Here is an 11,440-nt window from a genome sequence, read left to right as displayed (position 1 = left end):
AAGAGAGTGCTGGTTGATCGATGAAGCTGATGCCCTGTAAAGTATCTGATTATACATTAGTCCTAACAAGACCCAAGCTTGCTAGATTCTTACTAGACCCAAGCTTGCTGGAATCTTTTCGAAGCAGACCATCCATTTCCTGCTGAAGATACTACGATCTGCTGATATTACTGAATGCAAAAAGTTTAATGTAAAGCTTCTTGTTAAAGAGCATTTGTTGATCTACTACTTTTACTTCTGCATCGTTTAATGTACTGGAATGGTTTCTAATAAAATTTCAGTTTAAGTACTTGATATTCCCTTCTGCTTTCCTGCAAATAACTTACTGTTGGCTAAATAAGATAAATAACTGATGAATGATGAATAAAATTCAGAAGAAGAGAAGTCGTCTTGATAGCTTCTACTGGAAGATAAAATAAGCCTTGTTTTGTTAATGAGACAAAATACCTTTTGCTTCTGACACAGAATATCAGAATAAATTTTTTCCTAAATTAGTGCAATATATGGTAACAAATCCGATGAGAGCTAGATATGGGATGTTTCATATATCTACTGTAGTCAAGACTTTCTCGAGCTTTGGTCCCTGGTTTTCATCTATGAATATGAACATGGGTTAAACCAGATAGTCATTCTTAAAAAAATGGCAAGAGATAATAGTCCTGATTTGATATGTTGAGATTGTTCTCGACGGAACCAGTAGTAGGTTCTTGAGTGTCTTCAGCTGGTATTGGCAGATCTAATGTCTGTACTTCTGGTTCCACTATCGGAATGTCTGGTTCTGGATTTTGAAGATCCTTGATGTTTGCTTCTACATCATCTTCACTGTCCAGTTCCAAGTGGATCCTGTCTAACAGCAGAGTAACCAAGAAATAGTCCAGCATCTGATTTTGAGTCAAATGCAGTTAAGTGATTTTTGCCATTATTTAGTACATAACATTTGCAACCAAACACATGAAAATAAGATATGTTGGGTTTATTCCCTTTCCATATTTCATACGGAGTTTGATTGTGCCTTTTGTTGACCATAGTTCTGTTTTGCGTGTAACAAGCAGTGTTAATTGCTTCAGCCCACAAGCGCTGAGTGATGTCTGCATTTGCTAGCATTGTTCTAGCTGCTTCTTTTAGAGTTCTATTTCTCCTCTCAGCTACTCCGTTTTGTTGAGGTGTTCTGGCAGCTGAATAGTCATGATGAATCCCCTGTTCATCCAAAATAACTCAAGATTTTTGTTAGTGAACTCAGTACCCCGATCACTTCTGATTTTAATGATGGAAGAAGATTTTTTCATTTTGAATCCTTTTCAGAAGCTTGATCAGGAGGCTACTGGTTTGATCTTTTCATGCGAGAAATATTAACCAAGTGAATCTAGAAAAATCATCAATAACAACAAGAGTATATTTCATTCCCCCTAAGCTCATGATAGGGATTGGACCAAATAGATCCATATGCAGTAATTCCAGACATTTTGGAGTTGACTTGCTATCTTTGTTCTTGAAACTAGATTTTATCTGTTTCCCAAGCTGACAAGCAGAACAAACATGATTTTTAACAAAATTAATATCAAGGTAGGCCATCAACTATATTCTGCTTTTTGAGATGATTGATTGACTTGAAATTCAGATGATTCAATTTCTTGTGCCATAGCCAGTGTTTATTACTAAGCGAGGCAACTAAGCATGTAGGAGTGTTGACATGATTTGAGTTCCAAGAGACTCTGTAGGTGTTGCCTTCTCTCTTTCCAGTTAATACAGTAGTTTCAGCAGAATCTCTAACTACACATGAGTGCTTCTGAAAAGCTACAGAATAACCATTATCACATAGTTGACTAATGCTAATTAGATTGTAACAAAGGTTGTCAACTAATAACACATCATTAATGGTTATGTTACCATGGATAATCTTACATTTACCCACAGTTTTACCTTTTGAGTTGTCTCCAAAAGTTATCTTTGGTCCAGTGCAACTCATTATCTCGGAGAGTAGGTTTTTCTGTCCAGTCATGTGTCTGGAACATCCACTGTCCAGATACCATGTAGAGTTACTGATTTCTGTTTTCTTCTGCTCTTCCTGCAAACACAAATTTTAAGTATCTGGTACCCAAATCTATTTGGGTCCAAGCCTTATCAGTCCTTTGGGGACCCACATTTGTACAATTTTTGTACTTCGGGTATCCATGGAAGTGTGTGCAACAAAGGGTCTGTTGTTAACATTGTGCATCCTAGTATGTTGTTCTTCCCTTCTGTTTCTGTTGTTCAGCCTGTATCTCTTCTGAACAGGTTTAGAATTATAGTACTGGTAGTTTTTAACCTTGATAGGAGGTTGTCTTCCTGAGTTGAATCCACTCATGATTCTAGAACTCTGGTCAACTTTTTCCTTAGGTTTAACATAACCCAGACCATAATGCATCCTTTTGTTCATCTGATTTACATTCCTTTCTACTGAAAGAATAGGTACTTCTGGTTTCTGTACCACACTGGATTTCACAAAGTGAATATACTTCCCTTTGCACATATCCAGTTTTGGCTTAGTATTTGTTTCAGAGGTGCCTTCATTATTACAAAATCCGAGACCACTCCTGTCTCCAGATTGTTTTTGTAACTCTTGCATCTTTTCCAGTGAAATAGAAGACTTATTCCAAGCATTTACCAGTAGTGATAACTTCTGGTTTTGAGAAAGCATCTTCTGGTAATCTGCTTTTGCTCTTTCATTCTCCGTTTTTAATTTACTCATCTCAACTTGTAAATCATTACAGCTGTCTACTTGCAAGCAAGTTAACTTACTGTTCTGATCCTCTAAGTTCTGATTTTCGATCTTAACTTCTTCGAATGATTGAGAAAGTCTAGAATACTCTTCTACCATGTCATGTAATGCATTAACTAGATCAGTTCGTGTGAATTCGTTAGAATCAAAATCAAATACCTCTCCAGATGTCGAGGTTGAATCAGTGTTTGCCATGAGACATTTAACTTCTTCTGCATCACTGTCATTGGAATGACTTTCTGAATCAGATGACTCAGAACTGGAGTCCGCCCATTTGGATTTGCTTTCTTCAGTAATCATTGCTTTTCGATCTCATCTGGACTTTTTGTCATTCCTCTTGTGATCCTTTCTCTTCTGGTCATCCTTATTCGGTTTAGGACAATCAGCAATGAAGTGACCTATTTTTCCGCAGTTAAAGCATCCCGTATCACCAGATGGTGAATCTTTCTTGAAGTTGCGATTGGGACCCTGATAAGTTCGATGGTTCTTTTATATGAACCTGGAGAATTTCTTTACAAACAAGGACATAGCATCACTACTGATTTGTTCAACAGTCTTCTCCAATGTACTGTCAATGATCACAGTAGGTAATGCTTGAGGTACAGCTGTAGCAGTAGTAGAAGAGGTAGTAGCAGTAGCAGTAGCAGCAAGAGCCTTGGTAGGTAGACTTGAGGGCTCTTCTCCACTTCTTACCTCCAGTTCGAACTCGTATGCTTTCAGGTCTGCAAACAAGTCGTGCAGTTCCAACTTGTTTAGATCTTTGGACACTCTCATAGCCATTGTTTTTACATCCCATTCTCTGGGTAAGGCTCTCATCACCTTGAGAGCTATTTCTCTGTTGCTATGCTCTTTACCCAGAGCTGTTAGCTCATTTACCAAGCTACTGAATCTTTCATCGAACTCATTTAGAGTTTCACCAGCTTTCATTTTTAGATTTTCGAACTTCTGCATTGCTACAGACAGTTTGTTTTCTTTCGTTTGCTCATTTCCCTCACATATCTGGATGAGCTTTTCCCAAATATCTTTTGCAGTAGAACACATTTTAATCTTGCTAAAGGTATTCTTGTCGAGAGTTTTATATAATATATCCTTTGCAACATTATCAAGGTTGGCCTTCTTCTTATCTTCGCTGGTCCATTCACTTCTTGATTTTTCAACCATCTGCGGTGCATCCGCAGTAACAGCAACAGTTGTGTTAGGCCTTAATATTTTCAATGGACCATCTGTGATGACATACCACATGTCATCATCTTGTGCTGCAAGATGAGCTTGCATTCTAATCTTCCAATCATCAAAATCTTCCTTAGAGAACATAGGGAGGATCTTGCTAAAGTGTGCCATCTGTTGTAGTATTTCACGAACAAGAATAACCTGCTCTGATACCACTTGTTGAGGATCGGGTTGAGTTTAGAAGGGGGGGTTGAATAAACTCAATGGCCAACTTATTAAATTCTTTCGAATGATGTGCTAAAATCCTGTTAGAGATTTTAATGATTCTTGTTCAAGTATAAAGACCAGCATATCACAAGATAATGTGCGGAAAACGATCTGTTGGTTAGTGGGTGAAAAATAATAAAGCCGAAAAGCAGTAGATAGCACAAGGTTTGTTTTTGGAAGTTCGAAGATGAATCTTCTACGTCTCCCCTTCTTCTGTTTCCAGAAGGTATCACTAAAAGACTTTGGATATTACAGTACAACTCTTGTACACACCCACTTCAGAAGAACTTACACCTTTGCCTACTGAAACTCTTAGTTACTCGATTCAAAAAGAACGTGATACAAAAGGTTCTGAAAAGACTCTTTTCAGATTACAAGCTCTTCCTGATAAAGTATAAGTGTTGTAAAAGATTGTGAAGAGTGTAAGAATCAGTAGCACAAGATGATCTTCAAAAGATCACATATTTGCTATGAAGCGTGTGCTACTTTTCTTTGTGTTGAACTCAAAGTTATCGAGGAATTTCGAGGTTGTCTCGTTGATCCTTGAAAAGATATTATGCGTAGAGTTCTCTTCCTGTAAGGGTTTGTTCCATGTATATATAAGCGACTGAGTTCAACGTTTATGATCAGAAGATGTCTTCAGATTTCTGATAGAGTCAGGTTTATTACCAAAAAAAGGTTCCTGCAGAAAAGTTATAAAACAATCAGTCCTTTTTTATACTAAACTCGGTAAAGTGAATTAAATGACTACGTATAGTATTTAATGCTGCAATTAATACTAGTACTTGGTAACTTTAACGGTAACATTTAAAGTAGTCACGTTAGGCAACATCTTCTACTGATTCTGTTTTTCTATCCTTTCTACTGCTTTTGTTTTACTAGACCAGTAGCTTCTGATTTTCTTTTTGTCTACTGTTTTCTTAAAAAGTGCTGCTGGTCTGCTGGTTTTTATTTTCATCGCCACAATTAATCCATGTTTATCAAAATAGTTACATGGATTCAAGTAGACTTTTTTGCAAGATTTTTATAGACTTTTGTGAAATTTTTTATAGAGTTTTTTTTAAATTTTGTATACAATTATAACATATTATTTTTTTATTAATTTCTTTGAACCAATAATTAATTGACATTTATAAAATATTCATTTTGAAATAGTTTTCAATATTTATATTAATAAATAAATTTATTTATTTAAAAGTTAAATCATTTAATCCTTACATGTATATATATATGGGTTTGTATGCATGTTCGTAAATCTTTTAAAATACATCAATTGATTAATTATTAATCTTGTTTTTGAATTGATAATATAAATTTGAAAAGAATATTATTTAGCATTGTGTGGATATAATTTTGTATAAAAATATCATAGCTTACATATTAATTGAAAATGCTAAAAACAATTTAAAAAATCATGGTTGTTGCGAAGCTATTCAATTATTAAGAATTAAGCGACAATTTTTTGGATCATCTTTTATTATTATTGAATATTACATTAATTTGTATAAATCATAAATTAAAAATCATAAAATAAATTCTAGAATTCAAAATTTCCTATGATATTAAAATAAAAAATTATTAAATGAACAATCAGTCAAAAAATGAAAAATTCGAAAAGGAAAGATGAAAATATATATAGAGATATACTTCTAAAATTTGAAAGAGTAATAGAGATAGATGAGAGGAGATAAGATAAGAAGAGATGTGATGTGAAGCGACAGAGAGAGAAATAAATAGCTTGTGTATGAGTTAGAAGTTTTAAATATCCATCCAAATCTTTGGGTTGAACCAAATACAATTTTTGACAATTTATAGTTGTACCTTATGCTTTAATGTCTGTACGTTAATGAATTCCGTGAAATTATTAAAAGTCCATTGAAAATTTGAATACTTATAGACTTTTATAAAGGTTTTAAAAGTCAATGTTGAATATCACTTGATTTTTTAAAACTCTATGAAAATCTATTTTGAATACCATTAGACTTCTATAGAATACGTTAAAGTCTTAATTGAATACATCTAAACTTTTAAAATCTACAAAAGTTATTAAAAATCAATAAATCTCTTAATATATTTCTCTCTTCTCAATATAGATTAACTATAAATGTTGAGAGAAATATGACATCTAATTAGGGCGTTATCATCAAACATCATACATATTTTGACATTTGACGTGAAAAATCTACGCTTTCCTTTGAAAATAAGATTTGTGCTCGAGTGAAAAATAGAATAGAAAGAAAGAATCCTCCTCATTTTACTTTTTGTGTCACCAACAATCATCCTTCCCTTGAAAAAAGAAAAATCTCATTTTTTGTGTTTTTTCCACGGCATTTTTCTTGCCCATCAAGAACCCGATGAATTATTCTGTTAAAGAAGAAGATTTGTTGTTCTAATTTCCTCATGAGTTTAAATTTTGTGACAAATGATTTTTGCACAACCGAATAGTTTTCGCTGGACATAAAGTAGTTTCTTTTTTTAAACCATATAATTATAACCTAGTAATTTTTAGTATAATATTAAAATAGAAGATGCATCTCTGGAGACAATAGCTTGACCTTATTATCAATATTGGAACAATATATATGGGAATAATTGCAAACTTTTGTATTTTTTATTTGTCAGTTTTGTAATTTTTGTCATCTATTGTCAAAATTCAATCTTATTATTTTTTCTTTTTTCTTTTTCTTCTTCTTCTTCTTCTTCTTTGGTTGTTGTAATTTTGAATTTTGACATGGCACTGATGTGGCATCGTCGTGATACTAATGTGTGTAGTGTCACATCAGCACTCATAATGACTAAGATTTAAAAAATATATGACTTAGAGTGTGCTTGACATAATATATAAGCTCTAAAAAATAGCTTATAAGTTGTTTTAAAGCTTATAAGCTCTGATAATTTGTTTGGTAAAAAAACTTACAAACATCTTATAATCTATTTGAAAGCTTATAAGCTGTTTTAAAAATATTTGAGTTGCAAATTTTTTTTCAAAAAGATCTTATTTTTATATTTCACTTATCCAAAATATGCTTATATATCTTCTTAAATCCTCATTTTATCCTCACTTCTTAAATCTCCGCTTTATCACTTATTTTTTTTTTATCAAATTTAAATCACAATAACTCACAATATTATATCAATTTTGATAATTTTGACAATAAAAAAATCTTATAATACCAAACACATTAACATCTTTAAGTTATTTAAAATAAATTAATCCAAATAATTTAACAAGTTATTTTTAAAATAAGAACTCACAGCTTATAAACTTCTAAAACAATTTATAAGATATAAGAGCATATAAACTGTGTTAAATAAGTTTAGTCAAACATCTTTTAAGTCTCAATTTTGACAAAATAGATTATCAAAATCGTATAATGATAAACATACTGTGAAAGTAGCAATTTTCCCATTTAGATGAATAAACTTTAGATATTAATATTCGTTTTATTTTTATAATGGATAGGATGGATATAAACTTTTATTAGTTTATATTTCATAAAAGCTTAAATTAATTTTAGATATTATAGCCAGTTTATCTTCATAATGGGTGGAATAAATACAATTTTTTTAGTAGATGATATTTATATATAAATTTATGACGTTTGGTTTACAAGTAGATGACAGATAATTGTAGAGATAATGGAACATCTTTAGACAACCATGTTAACCTTTCCACACTCACCGCCGAGAAGTCATAGTTCAAGAATTTTGATGCGAACGTGTCGTCGTAGCATTTGGCACGTAGGGATTATGCTAGCTAGTTTATCTTTTTGAAACAAATGCACTATATTATTTGATAATTTGATAAATAAATATAATAATTTTGATGAGAAAATTATCAAATTGTTTGGTAGGTTGGTTTATTTTTGAGGCTTTGGTAATGAGTGAGTTGAAATTTTATCTTTGAATAATAATTGATCTTTTTTGCACTTTTAGTTTTTTTAAGTGCTAATACGTCAACAAAGTTCGGAGTCGGACAAAAAAGGATTAAATGTACGAGAAACCAGTTTATTACACTCGCAAGCTGACTTAAACCAACCTCTCATTTCAATTTTATCGAGCATTTTTCAGCTGCTTCAGGAATCATAAACAGACCAGATTTTGATTAATTAAAGGATAAAAAACCAAAGGAGACCAATTTACATGGTGATTTTGTTGATTTTTCCGTATTTAGAATACAAACATGTGTTCTATCATCATAAACGAATCTATCAGTAAAAATCCATTAAACTAAAACTCAGAAAAACCGGCGTCTTTTGAAAGATAATAATAGAAAAAATCAATGAATTTCTCAATATCCAGTATATCGTTGCATATGAGACCTACACTTTCTCAATACATAATCCGATTGAACATTCACATCCCTCGTCTGGAAAAATTTCCATGATTGATTAAAACCAATCGCGACATCAAAAACTGTAACATAGAGGAAGCCACGGCCTTGCTGAACTAATATCAGAGGTACAAATAAAACAGAAGCTGTCAAGAGACTAGAACGATATATTTTGTCAAGCCCCACGACCAAAACCGATGACAGCGACGTTGTTTTCAAATTGAAATTTGAAAACAACAAGTCTCGAATTACAAAAATTTAACTAAACCGATATATTATTCAACAAAAATAAATATGTTTTTAAAATCTTAAACCGATTTATTGAAATATCAAATCCTTTTTGCGCAAAACACATTAGCTTAAACTTAAAAACTTGAAAACATAATAGTAACATGTGACAACGGTTTTGAAACATCATCTTCACCAATCCAAAGAATTGCTTTACTCTTCCTTCTTGAATTTTTCATTTTTATCTGAGGAGGGGACGTCTGGAGAAGTGCTTGGGAAAACACTCAATAAGTGGGGACGATTGAACACAACGACATATCTTAAACTCAATTGATCATAAGCAGAGCTGACTTCTTTCCTTGAAACTGAACTGAATTGAAGCTAATTCATAATAAAATAGAAACTTATATATGCACAAATAATTTGTTTCACAATAGATTTAGAATTTAACTTCGTAGAGCACTATAATTCATTTAGTTCCCTCGAGGCTACTGATATCAGTTCCCTAGAATTAATCCTCTACAGATAAGGTCGTTATATGAATCCTCGTACGTAAAAAAGGTAAATACGATTAATTGGAATCACGTCCTCAATTCAGTAACGATTGATAATCCGTGTTGTGATGTCCCGATCTTTTGAATCAAGGAATACATGATTTTCACCCATAAACAACGTGGTTTAGTAATTAACAATCACAAATAAACAATTGACACTAGAATGAAACTTCAAAGAATTCGTCTTTGACAATACATGTAAGAACTGCCACAAAGTATAAACTTTGATAAGTTTGATTTTGATGAACAAAGCAAAAGCTTTGAAAAAGTTTGAGAGAAAACTCAAAATATTTTGTAGCATCTGAATAATGTGTCAAACTTCGTCCATATTATTGTTAACATATCAAAAGATACTAAAAAATAAGTTCTCAAATAATTTAGGACTCTAAATTAGATAAGAATCTAATTTCTGCGCTGCGGCGTGAAAACTGGGCCGCCCTAGCGCGGAGGATTCTGGATTTCGATGTCTGGGACAGTAACTAGGATGCTAGGGCACTGCAAACTGGACCGCCCTAGAACCAGGCACGCATTGGGGCGTGAAACTCGACCGCCCTAGCGCGGCTACCTCGGGTCTCGGGTGCTGTTTTGGCATTATACACGATGGGACGCGAGAAAAGACCGCCCTAGCACGAAGGCTTCTGTCATTCTCATCATTTAACACTTGAACAACGATCCTATGGCTCCCAAACTCACTTTCATTCATCACGAATCCTTCGAGACTTGGCATGTAACGCCCCGAAAATTTGAAGGTCCATGTAAACCACATGGTCCACGTAAACCACATCCATACAAGTTATTAAATTCCTTTGCATTTTAATTAAATGTTTTAATTGCATGGATTAAATATGTTGTTCATGTTGACATGTTTAAAATATACTTTTCTGCATGATTGCATTAAAATGTAATTTTTTTTAAAGGTTATTCGAGTTGCGATCGAGGAACGGAGATCGAGTGCTGAAAAATAGAAAATATTTTTATTAAATAATTGTTTTTAATTATTTGAAATATGATTGATGCTTTTTCTTATTTTTGAAAATAATTATTTTTGAAAATAAGAGGTTTTGAGGTGATTTTATACGCCGTGACGTAAATTTTATCGGTATTGATTTTTCAACAAAAATACGAACGTTTTGGAAACCCGACTACTAAATTCACGAACTTTATTAACCAAAATATTTTAATTAAGCACTAATGGGCTAAATGGGCCTAAGCTAACAATTAGAGTTTAGTTAGGATTTTATTAAATATTTAAAGTGCTAATCTACCCCATTAAACCTTCAAACCCCACGCCCCACACCCCAACTCAATAAAAATTCTTATTTTCTCTCACGGCACACACTCAAAGTTCATCAAGGAGGCTTCGAAAATTCAAGGTAAATTTACCCAATGTTTCTCGTCGCCGTACTTCGCTTCGTCAACAAATATTCGGACGTAAAATACGCAAAGACACGCCGTATTCTTCTCTTTTTTCTCATCTATCACACCCATAGTAATTGCTTGAACATGTTTTGCATGAAAAAAATAAGGGACACTTGGTTATATTTTCATTTTTGCATCAAGGATGGTTTTTAAATCATGGGTGTTGATCCAAAACTATGTTTAACATGATCCTAAAGGGCTTCCATGATTAGGAAAGGTTTAAGGGAGGTTTTTACATGTTTTAAAGAGTCCTAGGTCACAAAAATCATGCTGCACACGTACATAACAGAAGCTGGAACCGAAATCTTGCATGAGTTGATCAAGGGGCTCGATTATGGGGCATGTTGCTTGGCTTGGTTCACGGCTGGGACCAAGGCGGGCTAGGGTCATGTGTGAGTCAGGGAGAGAGTTTTAGCCACACTGAGACTCGAGACAAGAGGCTGGGGAGGAGTCCTAACAAGCTAGGACTCCAACCCGAGAAGCTTCAAGGAGTAGCGCATGTTTGCAGCTGGTTCAGGGAAGAATAGGCTCGGCCAGGGGGGTCTTGGCTGGGCTAGGTAGACTCTTTCTAGTCATAGGAGGGTGCCTGAGGGGCTGGTTCAAGGGCTGACTCGTTGGTTAGGTGGCTAAGAAAGAAAACAAGAGTCCTTGTCAAGTGGGTATTCTCGGCTGTGTTTCTGCAGCTTATGTTGTAGCTTCAGTTTTAGGGGC

This window comes from Primulina tabacum, chromosome 8 (assembly GCF_025594145.1).
Source record: "Primulina tabacum isolate GXHZ01 chromosome 8, ASM2559414v2, whole genome shotgun sequence".
Classification (NCBI taxonomy): domain Eukaryota; kingdom Viridiplantae; phylum Streptophyta; class Magnoliopsida; order Lamiales; family Gesneriaceae; genus Primulina; species Primulina tabacum.
This window is presented reverse-complemented; position numbering follows the sequence as displayed.